The following is a 22,904-nucleotide window of genomic DNA, read 5'->3' on the forward strand; positions in this document are numbered from 1 at the left end:
GAGTGGGTATTAATCCAACAACTAAGGCAGAGGCTGGAGCTGGAAGGACAGCCAGCAGCGGCTTAGGAGAGGAAGATAGTGAGGGCCCAGATGTCTAGCTTCTTCCACTGGCACGGACACTGGCCTGGTTCTGTATTCCAGATCCTTCCCTCCAGGGTCTGGGTGACACACTCAGACCCTGTATTACAGTGATACATCCCACGTTCCTCACCATTCATCTTTGAACCCTGCCCTAACTCCATAGGACACAGGGAAAGGAGATGCTCATTGAAGGGGTGCCCGCCAAGCATTTTGCAAGAAAAACCTTTAGTCCTGAGAAGTGGGTATTTACTACTTTGTAAATGAGAAAATAAAGTCAGAAAGGTGACCTGCCTCAAAGACCCAGTAAAGAGCAGAGCCAGTTGTGTTCTTTTAACCATCCTAGGCACAGGTTATGCCCCCAGCAGTTGCTGGATCCATCAGTGTCTGGATCAAGAGTCTAAAGCATCTACTGTCCATTCTCCCCTTATCCGTTATTAACCTGTAGTACAATGGCATAGACCTAGTCTATAACAACTTGTGACCACTTTATATCCACTCAATTGACTATAATAAAAAGGACAATATAGCAAAAATGTGGGGCAACAGGAACCCTAGTGCATTGCTGGTGGGGATGGACAACGGTGCAGACACTTTGGAAAAGCCTGGCAGGTCCCAAAAAGCTAAGCAGTGACTATATGACCCAGTAATTCCACCGCTTGGTATATACCCAAGGAAATTAAAAACATGGAGGGACTAGGAAGTGATTGCTAGTGGGCATGGACTTTTTTTTTTGAGATGTTCTGGAATTAGTGTAATGGCTGCCCAACTCTGTACGTGTACTAAAAACCACTGAATTGTACTCTTTAAAAGATGAATTCTCTCGGTAAATCTGTTAATAAGAAAACAAATTTGTGGGCTGTCCTTCAACTTTCAGGTTATTGCCCAGGCTAACGACAGAAGTATCCTTTTCTAGAAGCCCCATCCCCAGCGGCCATTGGACACCAACTCTTGGGCCCGGAATGTAGTTTATTCACTCGCAGATTAGGCAAGCCAGTCTTATCTCTTCCTCTAACTCACACATTCCTAGGTCCTGACTCCATCCTCTTGCAGTTTTATTTTTCCTGGGTTCCCAGGTCTCCCTGGGAGAGCCCCCGAATGACGGGCTCCACAGCAAACATTAACCCTCACCAGACTGGGAAGCCCCACCAAGGCTGCACGATGCCAGGAGTCAGGGCTCAGCGCTCAGCAGACTCCGGGAGAATCCCAAGCCTGTCTCTGGGAAAATCAAAAAACCATTTGAGGGCCTACTATGTGCTGGGCCTAATACTAGGTTCTCGTTTAGCCTGCAACTGGTGTGAAGTTAGCTGTCATCACCCCCACTGTCGTTGAGGAAGTAGATGTTCAGCAAGGCCCAGTTACCTGTCCCGGCTGGCAAGTGGCAGGAGCTCTTCCCCCAGCCCACCTGGCACTCACCCAGCAGTCTTGACTTCTCTGGGTTTTAGTTTTCTTATGCACAGAGGGGCACACATCACACCTACTATGCAGTACGATGGTCATAAAAACATCTGGCTTTTCATAAATTCCAGTCCCTGGTTCTCATGGAATGTGGCTTTTGTTGGCCCAGGCAGAAAGGGAGATGGGCTATGCGCTCTTTTTCCCATTCCCAACCCAACCAGGATGGCATGGCTTGATTAGACCCCTTTGATGTTTGGACATGGATGCTACCAACCTCAGGGCACTGAGCTGACCTCTGACCTTTGATGGAACTGACTTCTTTGCTAGGCTTTTCCAAAACTTGATCCTTACACCCTTGCTGCTGTGGTATGGAGGCCCACCCATTTTAGCTCTTTGTTAAAACTCTCTCAAAGGTAGAACTTGCAGAACCACAGGGCGAGGGGTTGAGCGGGCTTCTGAGATGTCCGGAGGAGGGACCCACAATGTTTACTTAGGCCCTGGACCCCCTGGAAGGGCAGACCAGGTTTGGTTTGGATCCAGGATCCCCCAGTCGCAGCTGCACGATTTTAGACAGCTTCCTGCACTTCTAAGTGCTGGTTTCTCTGGTGTAGAATGGGAAGGCCAGTCAAAGGCCACCAGGCAGCTTCCTCAAGCACGGGGACATGGAAGCGGCCAAGGATCCTTCTCTCCCGCCACCCACCAGCTGGGACGGGGGGCTGCAGCATGGGCTGGCCTCGCCACCCTCCCAAACAGGGGCAACAAACCACAAAACACTCTTTTTCAAATCACATATGGCTTCTTTGACCCCATCAAATAACTTTATTCACACAAACGTCCCTTAATTTACAAAGCCTCAGTCATTCATACACATCAGGGGATCCACAGTGTTCAAGGAACTTAAATATAATGTATCATACCAACCCAAGTAAACCACGTACAAAAAATACTCATATAAAGTTGTTCACACGTAGGTCCTAGATTACCAGCTTCTGTGCAAAAAAAGGAAATGAAGAAAAATAGATTTATTAACTAGTATTTGAAACTAACTTTGTGCCTGGCTTAAAACCTCCCTCACACTCGTCTGTCCCACACAAATATTTAAGAAGTCACTGACTTCTTAAATGTATTCCTCGGCTCTGATGAAAAGAAGCCCCTGGCACAAAAGATTCCAATGCCCCTGAAGAGGCTCCCTTCCTCCTGTGGGCTCTCCTAGAAAAACACCAGGACGGCCTCCCTGCTGATACTGTCTGTAATCTTAGGGGGCCCTTGGGCAGGCAACGGCAACGGACTCATCTCTTGACGGCTGTAGATGCTAACACTGGCCAATTCAATGTCACACCTACTGGTTACCCTTTGAGGGTGCTTTCTCCAGACAGAAGCCCCTCGAAGCCTAGGTAGGGCAGGATCAGAGATGCACCTGTGTTGTCTCGAAGGCTGTGCCACAGCCCAGTATGACAGCTTGGCAGAGCCAGTATCTCTGGATTTCTGCCTCCAAAACCCAGTGGCCTGAAGAGCTAAAAAAATGTCAGTTTGGCTCTTCCAAGTTTGCCAGGGCTGAGACTCCCAGGAGCTATGTCTGTCTGGGGGCTGCCAGACAGGCCTAGGAGGGAAAACCAGTCAAGGGAAGGGATAGTCTGAGACCCACCTAGAGTAAGTGCCACCAGCGCCCCCAGATGTTGGGGGAAGAGGGGCGCATGGGCAGGATGGCGAGTGGGAGCAGCACTTGGTGGGCAGGGCTGGAAGGAGCCATATGGAACCAGGCAAGGGCAGAAAGTTAGGGTCCCTCCTTAGGGGGTGGCAGCCTGACTCCTGCTTTTCTAAGTTTCCAAAAGATACCCCAAGGCTAAAACCCAGACATCCATCCTATTAAGATGTCTTCTAAGAAGGTAAACAGCTAACAGCATAAAAAGAAAATTCCCACAATGCCAGCTCTTTTCCTTCTCTTAGAAAAAGATTCAAGCAAAAATAATCATCTTATTGCTCCAAACACTGGTTTTCTAGGCTAGGAGACAACTGATATGTTAAGGAGCTGAGATCTTGGAGGAAGGGAATGTGGAGGTGGGGAATGTGCAGCGCGAGGAGGCCGTGAGGAAGGCGGGGAGTGGTCCTAGCACCACAGGGTCGGGAGCAGAGGGAGCGGAGGGCGTTTGCCCCTGCCTGGGGCACCTCTGCCCTCATTCACTTTGGGGCCCCCCTGGCAGTGCCACTAAGGAGGCCAGGCCCTGTCCAGAGTCAAATCTCCACCCAGTGTTGGGTGTTTCTCCTCTGACTGTAAACAGGGTGTTTCTTAAGTAAACATTTAATATACTCCCTCAGAAAGGCAGCCACAGGGGCAAACTATGTCCAGGTGGGAGGAAAAAAATTCCCATTCTCCTGACCCAATGCCTCTGGGATGAGACGAGGCTAAGGCCTGCAACCTTAGTCCCCAGTGCCCAGAGAGGGTTCAGATGGGGCCAGTCTCGAATGAACAGACTGAGGCATCCTCCTGGCTACTCCTGGCTAGAGGTAAGAGGCAGAGAGTGTGCACCTGTCCAAAGCACAGTTTTTCTGTCCTGGGCTATAGCTGCAAGTGAGTGCCCTGGTGGTGGTGGGGAGATGCGGACCTGGCTACGGGCCTCAGGAAGAGGGTGTGCGGGGTGAGAGGGTGATCCCTCCCCCGTGGTTCTCTGGGTATGAGAGAGACAGTGAAAGAGCAAGTGACAGAGGACATAGATAGGGAGAAAGAAGCCACGCACTTCCAGCTGAGCCAGGAGGCCTGGTCAGGGGAGGACAATGGAATAAGGCACTACAATCTGTCCTGCTGATTCTTTTGATGGGAAAACCAAGTTGAGATCCCTAACAGCCGAGGTCAAGAGCCCCACTCCAATGGGCTATCCTTGCCACAGACCCAAGGAGAATGAGTGACTGCCGTTTTGAGGTTTGAAAACTCCTAGAACTTGGGCAGGTCCTACAAACTTGGCGGTGCTGAGCTGACGCACCAGAGAGCTGCTGACAGCCTGAGACCCAGTGAAGACGCAGGAGTGGGGACGTGACAGCGAGCGGAAGCCGATCCACAAGGGGACAGGGGAAGAGTGGCACTGAGAAGACTACAGGTGCTACCTGGGGCTGAGCCATGGCCAGTTCTCTCATCATGGAGGAGTTGGCTGAGTGCCCGAGGTGGGCAAGTGTTTGAGAAAGCAGGGGAGAGATAAGAAGGAGGGGCAGGCACTTGGGGCTAAAAAGCTGGCCTGCATTTACGCTACGGAAAGAGGTCATGCCACTAAGCAAGAACCAGAAGATGAGGGGGCATGGAGGCTGGTGACCCCTACCAGGCTGCCCACCCGACACCTACAGGGGTGCTGTTTCTTGCTATTCTGATAGCAAGAAAAATAACAAAGGGGAAGCACGATGGCTCCAAGAACTTATTATTTAGTTAGAGCTACGGGATCTGGGGAGGGAAGAAAAAGAAAATAAGGGGCTCATTAGGCTGGAGCCTCACTAGGGATGTTATGGCGTGGGCTGTAGCCAGGGACAGGGGTGCTGGGTTTGGGGACTGTTTTTCCCATTTGCTCATGTACAAAGAGACAGCTGCCCCCAAGAGAAGGCAGGGTGGCGGGCAGAGAGGGAACATGCACTGCAATTAGGGGACGCTGCTGTTCCCATCCTCTCGGCTACAACTCAGTGCACTCAGGAGGCTGCCTGAGAAGTCAGAGACAGGACAGACAGGCAGTCACAATGGGTTTTGGCCCAGGAAGGGAAGGGCCTGGTTATCACCTGTGGGATCCTGCTAACAGCAGTCAACCTTCCGCTCACAAGGAAGAAAGCTTGGTGTTAAGGGGGTGAGAGAAGGCTGAAAGAATGTGAGCAAACATTACTGAGCCTGGCCTGATGCACTGTTCTCTCTCAAATTCTCAGGGCCAAAGGATTGCTGTTTAGCAGGGAAAGGCCCCTGCCTTGGTCACATAGAAACGGAAATGCCCTTCAACCGTCTCCCCTATCAATCCTATGCTGGTTTAGGTGAAACAAAAAACAAAAACGAACACAAAAGGATTCCCTTCCCCCTCCCCAGAGGCCCTATACTATGTGGCCATAATGGGGTGAAAAGCGTTCGGAGTGGCCAGGCAAGTCCAGACAGGGAAAACACAAGAGCATTGCCCCTTCTTGCAGGGGGAGAGCAGATGGGTTCAGAGCAGCAGCCCAGGGGGAGGGAGGCTTCCCCTAGGGAGGTGCGAGTGTCGCTGCAGAGTGCAAGGATGGCTGCAGCAGATAGGCATGGGTGGCGGGCTGAAGCATCACGGCTGGGGAAGCCTGAAGGTGGGGGCCCATTTGCGGGCCTAACGCTGCAGGGGTCTACCCAGTCCCACGACACCTCCCTGCTCTGGGCAGGTCTGCTGTTTTCCCATTGGATACGTCTATACTGAGAGCAGGCACCTAACAGTAAGTTTCCAGGGGTGAGGGAAATGGCGCTTGACATTATGTGTCACCGCATATGATACCACGGACCCGGCACACAGGGCACGCCCTTCACTGTGAGGACACGACAATGGCAGCCAGTTCAGGACACCCTGTTATCATGGCAAAGTCACAACCAGATCTGAGGGCCTCAGGCCGTCTCTGTGACACGTGGACACTACGGGACACATGTGGGAAGATGACAATCCAGGAGGCAGTTAGGTGAGAAGTGCTGACCTCATGGCAGTGACAGATGCCTGCTGAAGACCCAGCTGTGTTCCACACAGTTTGGCACAACAGTTTTTCCCAACAGAAAGGCAGGCTTACAGCGCTGGGATGGCTGCCCCACCGCCAGCCAGTGCGAGATGGTCACCCTCCACCCCTCCCTCCCCGTTCCCTGCAACACAGGGCGGAGGAGGAATGGATCCTACCACTGTAAGTCCTGGTGTGGCCTGGGGCTCTCAATAGCTTAAACAGAACAAGGCCTGGACTTGAGACCTTCTTAGTTCTCCTGGCCAAGCCCTGGCCTTCCTCTTCCAGGTGGTTCTTCGCCTCTCATCATCTCCGAGGCCCAAGGGCGAGCCAGGGCCAGCCCACCAAGGAGTCCGGGAGTTCCTGCATCTGGTAGGGAGGCGTGGCCCAGAGGCCTCCTTGTGTCCTCATGCCCCATTCCAGGAGAAACCCCCAGATTCCCTATAGGGAGGCAGGCCTTCTCTGGGGAAGTGAGGTGTCATAAGTAGAACTTGAGAGAAGGATAAAGGAGGAAGACAGAGGGAAAGTGAAGGACAAAACCAAAAATAGCTCCCTAACCCCTTATAAAAAGTAAAACTGAAATTTATACATATGCCTTGTCCACACTGAATTTCTTTAAAGAAATTGGTGCCTGTCCACAGCATTGCTTCCTGCTCTTCTGAAGTCTCAATGGTTTAAATTAAAAAAGAAAAAGAAAAGAGGGGGAAAAAAAAAAGAAAAAGAAAAAAAGAAAGCAAAACTAAAAAGAAGCGGGAAAACCCAAACAAAAGCTTCACATTGCCGGAGATCCAGCTGTCGGGAGATCGCCAACCGGCCAAGCCACCACCTGTACCCTCTGCCGTCCTCTGTAGGAGACGTGGTGAGACTGGGGGTCCCGAGGAATCGACCTGGAAGACAGAAAGTGGGTAAGGAGGGGACATTGGTCAGCAGGCCTGGGCACCAGCTCCCAACCCAGAGGAACACTGAAGTTGTGTGTGCTGGGCTCTGTGGGGCAGAGCTCTAAATAGACAGGGTAAATCTAGCTTCACAACCTCCCTGGTCTAGACACACATGCTTATTTTTCAGATAGGGAAACTGAGGCTCAGGTTAAGTAATTTACCGAAGGTCACACTGACCAAGGGGCAGACGCTAGCTGGGAACCCAAGCATGCTGGCTCTAGCTGTCAAACCAATCGTGAATCCTGGCTTCCCCGTACTATTAGGAGCAAGACATCTTGAGCAGGGCCCAGCCTGGAGAGTCTATCCCCACAGACCCTGCTAGCATTGCTTCCACCCATGCTTTCTTCCCCATTCTCTGTGACTCATTGTGCTTGGTTATCAATGCCACAGCAACCCTCTCTAGGTTCAGTAATCCTGTTTTACAGAAGAGAAGAGTGAAGCTCAGGCCTCTGAGAATCCAAACCAGGCTACCTGCTAAGGTCATAAGAAGGGCCAGAATCCCACACCCAGGGGCACGGCTGGACCAGGCTGCACTGTCTGCTGCAGTGCACTGTGGGGGTTAAGAATGAGGGCTCTGGAGCCAGAACGGGTGACTGAGCAAACAGGAGCTTCCACCTGACTGTGAGGAATTTAAGTCCTCTGTTCCCTGGTCTCACATCTGTAACTGCATCACAGGCTATTATGAAGATTAAACAAACGTAAAACCAAGAAGAGTGCCTGATCCTATTAGTATTGGCTATTATTTGGAAACTGCCTTAGTGCCAGGCCTCAGGTATAAGACAAGAAGTCTGTCCTTCAGTGGCTTATTCTACTGGAGGCCGAGAATACAAGGGCCCACAGAGATTAGTCTTGGGCAGTCCCCGCTCTGAGCTATTGGATCAGTGCTAAGTATAGCACTGTCCTGGGCAGGGCGGGCCATCTAGGGCAACAGTGCTCCAGCCTGGTTGCACATGGAATCATCTAGGAGGTTTTTTGAGACAGGGTCTTGCTCTGTCACCCAGGTTGGAGTGCAGTGCCTTGATCACAGCTCACTGCTGCCTTGAACTCCTGTGCTCAAGCGATCCTTCCACCTCAGCCTCCTGAGTAGCTGTGACTACAGGGCACATGCCACCACACCAGGCTAATTTTTGTATTTTTAATAGAGACGAGGTTTTGCCGTATTGTCCAGGCTGGTCTTGAACTCCTGGGCTCAAGTGATCCACCTACCTTGGCCCATCTAGGAGTTTTCAAAGTGCCTGTTTTCAGCCTGAATGACCAAAGCAGACAAGTCTTGGTGCATGCAATCCCCCAGTGGCTTCCTTTGTGAGGCAGAGCCAGCACCATGGCTGCCATGACTTGCCACCTGCACAGTCTGACAACACCAGCTCGTTGTCCTCAGCTCCTGGGAAGGGACCTGGCTAGTCCTCCCAATAGGCAGCAGGATAGGACAATATTGGATAATTTACTGCCTGTTGGCCTTAGTTTCTTCCTCTGACCACTGGGGGTTCTTGGTTGAGGTCTGAGTGGAATGACTCAGGTTCCTGGCCCATAGCAGTTACGAACATACTCAATGAGTCCACCCCTTCCTAGCCAACTGTCCCCAACCAGAGAATATAAACGTGTTAAATCTGAACAGGCCATGATTTTCAGCCATGCAACCATTAAAAGTGTTTCCGGCTGGCGAGGGTGGCCCCCACACTGCTGGAGGAGGGGAAAAGCTTCTGGAAGGTAGTCTGGCACTGTTTTCAGGGCTTCAAAGGTGTTTAGACTGGTGGCTCCCTGAAATTCCACTCCTGAAAGCCAAGCTTAACAGACAAACCTAAATATGAAAAGAACTTTATGGATAAAGAAGTTAACTGAAATATTTAAATTACAAGGCAATAACTCACAAGTCCAAAAATAAGGATTAAGTAGGCCAATGATCCTTCAACTCACTGATATACTACAGAGGAAATGAGATCATTGCGTGACATTTTGAAGATTATGACAAAAGCACTTCCCTGGGGTAGGTGGAAAAGAGTAGGCTGCAAAGTTGTGTAGCACACAGCATGACCATAACTATGTAAAAACACAAACCCCCCAGTGTAGGAAAATCTGACAAGAAATACACCAAAATGTTGTGCTTGTTGTGACTGGATTTTCCTCTTCCCCCACTTCTGATTTTTAATACTGAACACACACCAATGTCACATTTCACTTTTTAATAGGAAAAATAGGGTACTTCAAAGAACAAGAAAAGCCGGCAGCTCCAATAGAGAGGTCCAGATATGGGGTCTCGTCTGGACTCTTCCATGCCCAGTGGACAAAGGAGAGCTTCCACATTGCCAAATGTGAGGTTAGACTGTGTGACTCCCTGCTCTACCAGCCCAAGGAGCAGGTGACCCAGAAAGTGGGTGTGGCTGATCTGGAAAGAAAATACAGGATTTCTCTGGCCCAGTCTTTCACTCTGCTGCTTCTATTCCTTGGTCTGTTAATTCCCCTAAAAAAAAAAAAATCCACTAGTGGGTCTTGTATCCCAGTTTTTGACTTGGAAAAAGAAAATCATCATAAACATATTCCCTGATGATTCAGCAGCCATCTCAAACTCTAGCTCTATTTAGCATGCCTATTGCTTTCTCTCCGTGCTCTCCATAGACACAGCAGATCAACCTGAAGATGGAGGAAGAGGGTATATAGGGTAGGCCCTTACCATCTGAGACATTAAGACCTTGTGAAATACGACGAGAAATTATACAGCCACATGTGATGTGCTAAAATAATCTTTGGGACCAGTTATGACTTTCCGGCATTCCTTTCCTCCCTCCCTGCGGACGATCTCCTGAAAAGGATGCCCATCATCAGGAAGGTAGCACGTAGCAGCTAAAAAGCAGTGTTGGCAAGGAGGCAGGTTCAGAAACCAGGGGTTCCTTTTCACATAATAAACTAGCAGAACACAGTGTGACTGCAGGTCAGACCAACAGCACAGCACTCTGCAAGAACTCCTCAGACACCAGCTTGTAATGACCACTGTAATCACTGGGTCCCACGCCAGGAAGCGAAGCTGACATTTCCCAAAGGCTCCTCCCTGCTCCCTCTAGCTCTGGCACTGGCTCTGGTCCTCCTGTTGGACGCCTCAGAACAGCCTACAGGTCTGAGTCTGGTTCGCTCTTGTGGGCACAAAGAAGGAAAAGAAGAGGGCTCTCCACTGGGGAGAGGATCTTGGCTTGGGGTTCTTTTCCCGTCTGCCATCACAGAAAGAGCACTTTTCCCAGGGAGCTAATAGCACAGTAAGCTCACCGACTGGTAATGGAGGCACTTTCTGTAGCTATGAACAGGAATGGCTCAGACCACATGGTTCTGAGTTTAAGCAGCAGACCCTCCCAGGTATCTGTGGGCACAATAAAGGGTGTAGGTCTCAGTCCCAGTGGGCCCCTGGAGAGGCCTTAGGCTTGTCGTGCTTCATCCTAGCAGATGCCACATCTCAGCTCCCTGACCGCTCAGGCTGTGCCTAACTGCCAGGCTACCAGCTTCTACCGGGGCTCTTCTTATCCCTCTCTGTGGAACCCCGACCTCGGACCAGAGCCCGCTCCTTGAGGGCAAAAGTCACACCTGCTAAGCATAATGAAAAGCAGTGATGTGATAAACCTGCAACTGACATCCGTAGTGCCCTTCCATGATTACTGTGAGGAGGGATTTGGCCAGTTTTCACAAGAAAACAGGCCCAGAGACATGGAGCAACTTGCCCCACACCAGAGTTGCTGAGCAGTAGAACCAGCACTTAATCCAAAGTTTTCCAGCTTCACTACCCAAAGTTTCTGCACTATGACGGTCTTCAATCAGTGCTTCCACAGCTGGCTCAGCAATGGTTCCAACAGCTTGCATCTGAGATGATCCTGGGGGTGGAAGGTGCCAATGACCTGGGAAAACGTGCTATGCATCCTTACCTTTCTCATTTCAGCTCTTGGACCAAGTTCTCTCAGTGCATCCCACCTTCTTATTTCTAACTGGCATAACAGCAATCACTTACTGAGCAGTCGTATGTGCAAGTTCTAACTACATTATAGGGAACAACCTCATAAAGTAACATTGCTTTCCAATCACTGTTAAAGGATCGAGTGTTTTACATCCATTGCCTCATTTCACCCCGGCAACCCTAAGAGGTAGGGGTTATTGTCCCCCTAGTCTTAGAGATGAGAAAACTGAAGCTCAAGAGAGAACAGCCTCATAGCCAGTAAGTGGTAGAGAAAAGGGTTTAACTCAGGGCAGTCTCACTCCAAAGCCCCTGCTTTTCACATGTAACGATGTAAAATCCCTTCCTAGAGAAGACAAGAAGAGCTTAAGTGGAGTTTAAAACCCATCTAATCCCTTCATTTATAAATAGACTCACTCAGAAAAAGACTCATGGAAGGCTTACGTGCCGGTACACAGGTCTAGTGCTCAGGGGACAAAGGGGGACATGGTGCCAACGAGGCAGTGAACAGTCTTCCAGCAAGCTCCTCTGCCAGTCAGGCAGGTGTCTGGTCTGTTTAAGGAGACTGAGAAACTACTCTCACGAAGGCCATTAGCAGCTGGGAGAGCAGAAGCCTGGGAGATCTGAGGGGAACATGCACAGGAGGATGGGGCTGGAGACAACGATGGCTCATGTGTTCACCTCCTTCCCCTACTCCTCAGCCTGCAGGCACAGAATACCTTGGTGATTATCCCTTACTCTAAAAGGATGGCCTTCCTACTTTATTAGTGTCAAAATGTCATTACCTTTTGCTTTCTTTTCTAAGACACAGGGTCTCACTCTGTCATCCAAGTTGGAGTACAGTGGCGCAACCATAGCTCACTGCAGCATTAAATTCCTGGGCTCAGGCAACCCTCCTGCCTCAGCCTCCTGAGCAGCTGGGATTACAGGCACATGCCACCCGTAAGATTTACAGGCACATGACACCTGGCTAGATTTAATTTTTATTTTTGTAGAGACAGGGTCTCACTACGTGACCCAGGCTGGTCTCAAACTCCTGGCTTCGTTCATGCAATCCTCCTGCCTTGGCCTCCCAAAGTGCTGGGATTATTATAGGCATGAGCTACCATGCCCGGCCTAAAACGTCATTTCTTTGATGAAATGATGATGAAAGTACGAATGGTTTTAAAAATTGCTTCCCTCCCGGACCTGCCTCCCCAGTTTTTAAAATTGCCCCGTCTTAGGAAATAAGGAAGTCTGGTAACCACGAGGTTTATCCTCACTCCAGTGCTCTCTCAGGGAAGAGCACAGGCTCCACGGCAGACAGTCCTGGTTCAAATACAAGCTCTGCTGGAGACAAGGGGTTATTGATCTGAGTCTCCTTCTCCTAAACTAGAAAATGGGCATGGAACTCTTTCCTCTTCAGCGGCCTGCTGTGAAGACTGAAGAATTCTTCAAGTAAATTGCCTGTCATGGCACCTGACACAGGGTGGGGCATTCAGTAAGATCCATCTTGCCGTCATTCATGTTAATGATCATTTTGGTTCTTAGGGTATCACAGACTGGACTTCAAACCCAAAGGCCAGTTTTCTCTTTCTATCCTGCCTCTCAGATCTAGTCAATAGAAAACAAAGTCATCCCACTGGCATACTCATAGACTAAGGCACAGTATAAACTCAAAGTGGGGTATTACTGGGTAGCTAGCCAAGAATTCACTCTTCCCTGAATTCGCCCGCAGCCCTGTGTAGTGGTATTATCACTGTGTAGCGGTATTATCACTGAAGCTAACGATGCCCATGACATGCTAGCCGCCATGCAAGCTTAATACGCAATACCTCATTTGTCCCAAGGACCATGTAAGAATTATCCTCATCTTACAGATGAGCAAACTGAGGCTCAGGTTATTAATTTTCAGCATATCGTGCTGTGGAGCAAGCAGGTCTCACAGATGCACAGAGGGAAAGTCATCTGTCAGGGTCACCGAGGGCAGTCCTCCCCTTCCTCTAAGTGGGGTTAGCTTCCAAATGAGTCATTCTTCACTTGTTTAGTACACCAAAGCATCTGACTTTTCACATTCAGACATCAACATGCCAGCCCTGGGGGGTTCGGTGGCCCCAGCACGAATGTCTCTTCCAATCAGTCAGAGGCACCGAGGCCAGGGAGTCACACTTTCTGATGCATCATTCCCCTAAGGCTGAGCTCCCAACTGTGGTGCTTAAAGTAGGGCAAAAACAGGGATGACTGTGCTGTGAATGTGCCCGTTGTCAGGGTTGAAAGAACGGGAGTGCAAATGGGTAACACTGTTTTCAGTCTTCAGATATACAGAAGGAGCAAGATGTTAGGAAAAAGAGGAGCAGGAGGGCAGAGATTATAACAACATATACCACAGGAGCTTCGCAGTGCTCCGTGACAACCCAGAAGATCACAGGTCCACGCCTTACGACATCTGAGCCCTGACCAGGAGACCAAACTAAGGCAGCTCACCCACAGGTAGATATCCAGGGGCAGGCCCCAGATGCAGAGGAGCGTGGCTCGGAGGTGGTGTTCTCTCAAGGCATGGGCTTTGGAGTAGGAAGATCCAAAACTTACATCCCAGCTGACCTTCACCAAGTCAGGGTTCCCCGAGCCTCAGTTTGCTCAGCCTAAAATAAGGAAATGTCTACTTTGCCGGGCACAAAGACCAGTGATAATATACACAGCAGGCAGAGTGAGGTGCACAGGAGGCACCTTAGTAAGTACAACCGCGGCTGCAAATCACATCCAAAAATACACAACCAAACTCACAAAACCTCACCGCAGTCACTTGCTAGGGCAAAAATTCCATACCAGATGCCTGGCCTCAAGTTGATCTTCTCTTGAGGTGACAGCCTCCCTCCTGCTTTGGGTCTTCAGCTCCTGCTGGTCTGGCTACTCCAACTCCCACCCCCTATCTGTCACTCAGATCGCACTCACCCTTTGGGTTCCCCTCCATGCGCCTTCCCCAGGAAACACTCCCAGAGGGCCCAGTCTCTATGGGAACTCTTCTGTCCCCCTGCCCAGTGAAAAGGCATTGATGACCTCAGATCCCACTAGCCTTGTCGTGTGCTCCAACCTTACCATCTTAGACCCCGAGCTTCCTGCAGGACAGAGTCTGCTGCTTAAGTCTCTCAGGTGACCAAGCAGCTGTGTTGGGTTTTTAGGAAGAACTCAAATACCAGGTGATTGCTAGAAATCGGGAATTAGTACATAGCAATAAAACTTCACAGAATCATTCATTCCACATGATAGGATTTTAACATAAACACATGATTATAAAAAAAAAAATCTCTGCCTTTGGTTGAGTTCCTGCGTCACTGCCAAGTGCTCTGCACATGTTCCCACTGAAAATCCCAGCAAGCCAGGTGCGGACAGTGATGCTCAGAGAGCTGGGCCACTTCTCCAAACTCCAGCAGCTGGTAAGGTATAGAGCTGGGACTGTGTCCAAGTCTGAAGCCCATGCTATTTTTCTACCATGCTACAGGGTGCTGCTCCCCTCTCACACCTTCAGAGCCGGGTGGGAGAAATAAGGCATGGAGGGATTGTAGATTTTCCTGACATTACATAGCCTATCAGTTACACTACCAGGGGGCTCCTGTCTAGATTTCAGCTCTCTCCACTGCTCCTCCCCTTACTGACTTCTCAACAGGAGGCCTTCTTTCAAGGGGAAGAAGACGGCCAACTTCGGCAAATACATCTGTTTTACGTGGAGGGGGTCCTTGAAAGCCAAGTGTGGCTATTTGGAGCAGGCCCGGCCTCAGAATGTGTCCCCTGAGTCTAAGTTAGATATGGTAAGAGGTTAATGAGAAGAGTAGAATTATGATTGGAACACTGTGATTTAGTCTGAAGCTATGGACTTCCCAAGATGTCTTTTCTTTTTTCTGAGATAGGGCCTTGCTTTGTCAGGCTGGTGTGCAAAGGCATGATCCTGGCTCACTGCAGCCTTGACTTCCCTGGCTTAAGTGATCCTTCCACCTCAGTCTTCTGAGTAGGGACCACAGGTGCATGCCACCATGCCCAGCTAATTAGTCTTATTAGTCTTGCTGTCACCCAAGCTGGAGTGCAGCTCACTGCAACCTCCGCCTCCTGGGTTCAAAGTGACTCTCCTGAGTAGCTGGGACTACAGGCGCGCACCACCATGCCCAGCTAATTTTTCTGGTTTTAGTAGAGATGGTTTCGCCATGTTGGTCAAACTGGTCTTGAACTCCTGGGGTCAAGTGATCCTCCTGCCTTGGCCTCCGAAAGTGCTAGGATTACAGGTGTGAGCCACAATGCCCTGCCCAAGATGTTAAAATGCACAAAGCCTCTTTCCAGACCCAACCATTTGTAAAATGGCAAATACATCCTACAAGTCTCTTTAGCTAACAAGTGGTCCAGGAGGTGGAGTCCTGGCTGGGGTGCTGCCAGGTATGGTGGGGCTGGTGGAGGACTCCCATATGCCACATTCAAAACATACGGATTGTTTAAAGAGGTGGCTGGGGCAGCCCTACAAAAGTAACTGAGCACCAGCCCGTGCTCAGCAGGGGTCCACCCTTTACCTAGCCACCCGCTGCAGCCATCTTCTAAATTCTGTTCACCTACTTAAGTGTATCCAGAGGAAGCCAGTCCCACGGATTCTCTGAAACGTGGACGGTCGCCCAGGCTATAACAGCACAGATGCAATCACAGGAATGTGCTCCCAGGAGGCAACTTACTAAGAGGCACTGAAGTGAAACACAGGAAGATGAAGGATCTTGCCTGGTGCTAAGAGTAAAGGTGGGAAACCTGGTTCCAGGCCTCTCTAGCTCTCTCCCTACTCCCCTCTGGAGACTTCATTTCTTCACCTGCCAAATAAAGGAGTTGGGGCCAGCACAGGGGTTCTTAATCTGGACTCCTTCTAACCCCAAGGATGCACAGGTTCTGCAAAGCCCCTGAAGGCTGGGAAGTTCAATGTATATCCCAGGCATTTTTTTTTCTTTTTCTTTTTTTTTTGGACACAGAGTCTCACTCTGTCGCCCAGGCTGGAGTGCAATGACAGAATCTCAGCTCACTGCAACCTCCACCTCCTAGGTTCAAGCGATTCTCCTGCCTCAACCTCCCGAGTAGCTGGGATTACAGGCGTGTGCCATGACGCCCGGCTAATTTTTGTATTTTTAGTAGAGACAGGGTTTCACCATGTTGATGAGGCTGGTCTTGAACTCCTGACCTCAGGGGATTCGCCAGCCTTGGCCTCCCAAAGTGCTGGGATTACAGGCGTGAGCCACTGCACCTGGCCCCAGGCATTTTTTTAATGGTAGGATAATACACCATTCAGATTCTGAGAAAGGAACAGGGCACAAAGAATACTGAGAAGTAAGAAGCCCTTTGTTGGTCCCTTATTTATTAAGGCAAAAACTAACTGGACAGCGGCACATGATCCTCTCAACAGGGCGCCATCAGCACAGGTGAGAAGTACAACTTGTGTGGCTGGCGCTGAGGGAAATCAGGCCAAAGAGTGTTTGGAGGCAGGCAGACTTCAGCCCAATGGACCACAGCCCTTTCTAACAGGGCAACAGTGAGTCCTCCTCCTCCTCCTCCTCGAAGGTTTCTCGCAGAACCTGAGACCCATCGTCACTGTTTTTTTTGGAGATAGAGTCTCTCTCTGTTGCTGAGGCTGGAGTGCAGTGGTACCATCTCAGCTCACTGCAACCTCCACCTCCCAGGTTCAAGTGATTCTCCTGCTTCAGTCTCCCCAATAGCTGGGATTACAGGCGCGCATCACATGCCCGGCCTGAGACTCCCCTTTAAAGTGGATGAATGTTATCAGCAGGAGACAGGCTCTATGCTGCGTCCCTGAAGCTCAATCCATGTCCCACTTATACAAGGAAGACACACACACTCTTGCAGCAACAAGTGGCAGGCCCATGTAAGGCCCAGTAAGTCAGCACGGTATGACTGACTGAGGGAAAGGGTCTGAGCAGAGCTTAAGGCTGAGACAGCGTGCTGCTGCAAAGAGATGTCAGCTGCATCTCAAGTGTGCCAGAAAGTCAGGGCAGTGGAGCAAACAGTTACTGTGAAAGCTCCTAGACATGAAAACTTGCTTAATATTGTTTTAAACAATTTGATTCCTTGGAGTACACTGCCAAAAGTGCTAAGTATTAAAAAGTTTGCCAAATGCACAGAGAAACAGAAGGCAAGACTGCAGATTCTGAGATTTGGAGGTCTCCGTGGTGACCAGCAGGCAGGGTTGCACACTGACTGAGTCATCTTGTCTGCGTCTGAGAACCCAGACTCACTTAAACCTCATCTTTCTGGCCTTGGGAGGTTAAAAGGCAATAGGGCACTGGGATGGTAGTTCCTCTAAGCACTTTAGCTAGTACACAGGCACTGGGTAGACCCCAACACCAACTAAGGGGAACTATTTGTCTCTAGAAACAGCATGGGTAATTGGCAGTTAGCTGCATGGATACCCTAATTCCCTTCCTCCACTTATTAAGTGTGGGGCTGAAAATAAAAAAGCTGCCAACTGCCTCAGTTGGTCCCTAGAGACAGGTTCAGCTGTGGCTGCTGTGATTAGCAAAGAAAGAACCCAAGGGAAAGGCTGAGGTTCTCAGGGCCCTTGCCAGGAGGAAGATGCTGAGGTGCCATTACTAGCTAAAGGGGAGCGGTCACTTTTCCATATGGGGACAGAAAAATTTGTAGTTACAAAAAGAAAGATGCCAACAAGGTCGTTCCCACAGAAAGGTCCTATGAACTTCTGGTTACAACAACCAGTTAAAGCTCACTAAGCCAAGGGGAACTCACTGGAGGCACTTGCTAAGGGGTTTGGAGATCTCTCTGGGGGAAAGAATGCTATCACAAATTGTTAGTGAGAAGCAAAGTGAAAACGTATGATTAGCCTATGAGGGTTTGGCAAAAACAAACAAAATAGCAGGATGGGGGCAATACACCGAGCCATCGACTCAACTTTCACTAGGAGCTAGGAACTGCGCCGGACACAGCCTACAGTGAGCAACACTTACTGCACTGACCAGACATGGAAATGGGGGCCCAGGGAAGGTAGATCACTTGCCCAAAGCCGCCCAGCTAGTAAGTAGGAGAGCTATCGTTTAAACCTAGACTGACTAGTCCAACAGGTTCAACAGCAAGTTTCTTGATGTCTTGACACCAATATAGAAGCAAAGGTTTCTCATCTTCCTATTCAGATGTTCCCCTTTCTGCCTTCCCATGCTCTGGAAGGTGCCTGCGCAGTCTCACACTTTCTGGAGACATGTGCTGCTGGTGTGGCATCTCATCTCCTTCTCCTGGGGGACTGACAGTTCTCCCCTCATTGTTACTGACTCACCTGCCTAAAATACAGCCTTGCTCACCACTACCCACTCACCCTCATCTTTTTTGGCAGGATGAAGTTCATTCTCCTCAGGCTGGCATTCAAGGCTCTTGGCAACTTAGCCCTATTTAGCTTTCTACTCTAGCCTCTAAGTGTGAACTCTCGGTGTGAACACACCTAGGGATAGGCACTCTCCACAAATTCCAGTGTTCTGTGTTTGGACGTGGTATGTCCCCTACTTCAAATATCCTCATCTGTTCGTCTTTCTTCAAGGTCCATCTTAAGTCACGTGTCCTCTACTTTGCCATCACTTAATTCTTTGGCAAAAGCCAGCTCCCTCCTCTGAGCTCCTGGTGACCCTGAGACAGTGTGGTGCATATGGACTTGCTCAGATGACCTCTCTTTGGTAGCTCGATGGAGAGCATGAGCACTGGAGCTCTGGCCCTTGAGCTGGCATGAGTTAGCCATGTGGCCCGTGGTAAATCACTTTCTTTCTCTGGAGTGGGAGTTGGGACGACAATACTCTGGATGCAGGTGAGGATTTCACAACATTTAAAAAAGAGTGGGGAGTACTGACGCTGACTCTGCATAGGCCTAGGCTAATGTGTGGGCTTTTGTTTTTAAGCAAAAAAGTTTAAAAAGTAAAAAAAATATAATTTTTTAGAATAGAAAAAAGCTTATAGAATAAGGATACGAAAAAAGAAGGGCCAGGCATGGTGGCTCAGGCTTGTAAGCCCAGCACTTTGGGAGGCTGAGGGAGGAGGAGAGCTTGAGCCCAGAAGGTCGAGGCTGCAGTAAGCCGAGATCGTGCCACTGCACTCCAGCCTGGGTGACAGAGCGTGACTCTGTCTCATGTTTGTGTTTTAAGCTAAATGCTAATGAATCAAGAAGTTTTAAAAAGTTTTTTAGTTTAGAAAGCAAAAAAGTTACAGTAAGCTAAGGTTAATTATTTTTAAAGAAAGAAATTCTACAATAGTGCACAGTAATGTCCTAGGCCTTCACACTGACTCATTACTTACTCACTGACTCACCCAGAGCAACTTCTAGTCCTGCAAGCTCTATTCACAGTAAGTGCCCTATACAGGTATACTATTTTTAATCTGTTTTTTAAAAAAACAAAAAATTTTAATATAATTTTGAAGAGATGGGGGTCTCCCTATGTGGCCCAGGCTGGTCTCAAATTCCTGGGCTCAAGTGATCTTCCTGTCTTGCTCTCCCAAAGTGTTGGGAATATAGGCATAAGCCTATTCCCATGCCATATTGTTACTGTACCTTTTCTGTATTTACATGTTTAGAACACAAACAACATTGTGTTACAACTGCCTATAGTATTCAGTACCACGACATGCTGTACAGATTTGCAACCTAGGAGTAATAGGCTCTATCTACCATATAGCCTAGGTGTCATTTAGGACTGTGTAAGAACACTCCATGATGTATGCACAAAGACAAAATTACTTCACAATGGATTTCTCAGAATATATCCCCATCATTAAGTGATGCATGAGTATATAGTGAATGCAGGATGATCGGCAAGTTCCTAATTCTCAGTAACCATTTGCTGAATTTGTGTAAAGACCTAGGGTCCCCAGCGTTCCAGGGAAGGGGGTCTGGTGAGCAGGCAGATGACGCAACCTCTACCCACGGCCTATACTGTCATTCAAACCATGGTGTGACAGGATGGCCAAAGGAGTGACTCCGAAGCCCCTTCCCCACTGGCTGAACGTCCAGATAAGGTTGGAGGGCCGCCCCTCAGCTCCTGATGCTTGCACTTAGAGACCTGAAGATCACTGAAACCAGGGACTACAGACCTTCTTCCTCTACCTCCCTCCCCTGTATGCCTTTCCCTAACCCAAAATAGAAAGTATTTCCCAATTTACAAATTAAAGTGGTTCTCAAAATCAATTTTACAGCCAGCAATCATGACTCTGATGTTACATAACTAGTAAAAATAAATAAATAAAGAGAGAGCGAGATGCCCACACTGGAGAGCTGCCCTGTGACAGGATCACCAGGCTGCCCATGTGACAGGACCCCGCATAGGTTTTCAGCTCTAAAAAGCAAAACAGTACAAAAACAACAAAACGCCATGTTCTTGAGACACAATTATAGCAGAGTGCAGATGCAAATAAGGACAGAAGAGCAACACATCATCACCTAATGAGAAGCTGATTACCAAGAAAAGAACAAAACGTAGCAAGCCTCAGTCATGAATGCAGCCCTGAGTCCAAGGGGCCACTCTGTGCCTGTGAAGGTGCTCTTTGTTCAGCAGCAAAACTGAGATCCAACAGTCCTGAGAAGACCCAGATAAACGGGCGCCACTTACCACAAACACCCACGCAGGAGAGAGTACAGTCTTATGTCCGCATGACCAAGACACATTTATGTATCTCCCTACTCTCTGAAACCCTCTCCTGCTGCAACATTCACTCTTACATGGCTCTGTCCCCACCACCCAGTCACTCAAGCCACTGATGGAGTCAGCTCTGAGCCACTCCTTTCTACCTTCCAAATTCAATCCATCTGAGAGCCCTTTTGAATCTCCAAAATGCACCTTGAATTCGCTCCCACTTCACTACCTCCCCTAACCTGGACAGCCACAGCCTCCTACTTGGGCCCCCTGCTTCCACACCTGCAGGCGCAGCCACTGACTTCTTCCTCAACTCCCACGCCTCGACCACCACACTCCAGCCAGCTCCCTTCTCCTCTGCTTAGCAGAGGCCTCATCCTTCGGGTCTCGGCTTCAATGCCACCTCCTCAGAGAACCTTTCTCTGACTGCCTTGGGCAAGTCCTCATTTTCTGCTATTTTCATTTACACACAACTGAAACCGTACCTATGGTACTCCCATATGACATGTCTCCAAACTCAGCACCTCAAGGGTGGGGACCATGTCTGCTTTTTTCACCCATGTGTTATATTAATAGAGGCACCCACCACAGTGCCTGACACACAGTTGATCAAAAGATTAACGGGCCCCCTCGGGCACGCATGTTTTCCTTTTTATTGGTGGGGGAGGGGGAAGCACATAAGCCCGCACACATTCCGAGATACTAATTCTCGCTCTGCCACCAGCGTGCCTGAGAACTGGCATGAAAGGGCAGCAGGACCCAACGCCTGTGTGGTACCTGCTGCACACCTGGCAGACCTATGCCAGCTTTTCATTCACGTTCCGTGTAATCCCCACGGCAAACCCTCCAGGTGTTAGCAACCCCCCTTTACGGAGGTGGACTCAGAGGGTCAGAGAGATGCCCAGGGTTTACATGAACTGAGGCTGAGAATTCTCCTCTCAAAGTCACGTTTAAGATTCCACTTAGAGGCCTGGCGCAGCGGCTCAAGACTGTAATCCCAGCACTTTTTGGGAGGCTGAGGTGGGCTGATCATCAGGTCAGGAAATTGAGACCATCCTGGCCAACATGGTGAAACCCCGTCTCTAATAAAAAACGAAAATTAGCTGGGGTGGTGGAATGTGCCTATAATCCCAGCTACTCAGGAGGCTGAGGCAGGAGAATCGCGTGAAGCCAGGGAGCCGAGATCGTGTCATTGCACTCCGGCCTGGCAATAGAGCGAGACTCCGCCTCAAAAAAAAAAAAAAAAAAAAAGAGACAGCCTGAGTGGGAGTCAGTTGTCCCAGGGTCCCAGAACCACATCCACCATGGAACTAGGAACATGCCAGGGCAGAAGGAACGGGTGAAAGGGACAAGAGTGGTCCTTCAGGCACCTTGGTTCTCTGGAGAAGAGTGGTTCTCAGGCACCTTGGTTCTGTGCTGGAGGAGTGACTTGCCCAAGTCACAGTGCTAATTATACGATTACCTACGGAATTATAGAAGCCAGGACCTTACAGGCCCTTCCAATTCTCAGGCCTAGGTCCAAGCTTTTTGAAGGTAAAAGGGTAAAAGGTGAGGGCAATGGTCTGCATGTTTAAAAGATGGCAGGGTGGATGACTGCACCTTTACCCTCTTTTGCCAGAGCAGTTCTGAAGGTTTTGTGTTCATCAGCATCATCTGGAGAGCTGACAATACCCCACCTCAGTTTCCAACTCAGTAGCTTTGAGGTGCAGCCAGCAATATGCGTTTCTAACAAGTTCCCAGGTGATGCTGCTGGTCTGGGAAGCACATCCTGAGAACCACTGGTGCTAGGGTTTCTCACTGACGCTGTGTGTTGGGGGGCGGGATTGAGTGAGGAGGAGCAGAAAGGAGACAAGGGCTTGAAGACATCTTCACCAACACTCCTTACTCATGACATCCTCTGTTCCTGCTGCAGATAAAATGAAAGCAATTTTTTAACCATGGTTAAACTTCACCCAGGTTTATATAATTAGGCTGAAGACTCACATTTGGGTCTCCGTAGGGCATAGATCCCAACTCAGTTCTAAGAGCAGGAGGGAGTCTGACATTACCGCGACAGCTGTTGTCCTGCTTACAGGACTCCGGAGCAGCAGGAAGGAGCTACGTGCTCTCTGAAGGCTTTTCCTGCTATACCTGTTGGTACCTCGGCCCTAAGATGCTCAGGTCAGAAGAGGGAGAAGGACCTCTGGACCATGTCAGTGGTGACATCTGGATTTCAGTTTAGGCACTTGGCCTAAACTCCAAAATATT

The 22,904-nt window shown here is 49.5% G+C and overlaps 1 protein-coding gene across 1 annotated transcript in view; it reads right to left on the reverse strand.

Annotated features, from left to right (window-relative positions):
- Positions 1-2,252: 2,252 nt before the first annotated feature.
- Positions 2,253-22,904, reverse strand: part of STK35 (serine/threonine kinase 35) — a 47,592-nt gene continuing 26,940 nt past the window's right edge. Inside the window, exon 4 of the mRNA XM_010379020.2 lies at positions 2,253-7,046. The gene's annotated coding sequence lies outside the window, so the exon portion shown is untranslated. The remainder of the gene's footprint in view (positions 7,047-22,904) is intronic.

This window comes from Rhinopithecus roxellana, chromosome 13 (genome assembly GCF_007565055.1).
Source record: "Rhinopithecus roxellana isolate Shanxi Qingling chromosome 13, ASM756505v1, whole genome shotgun sequence".
Taxonomy (NCBI): Eukaryota; Metazoa; Chordata; class Mammalia; order Primates; family Cercopithecidae; genus Rhinopithecus; species Rhinopithecus roxellana.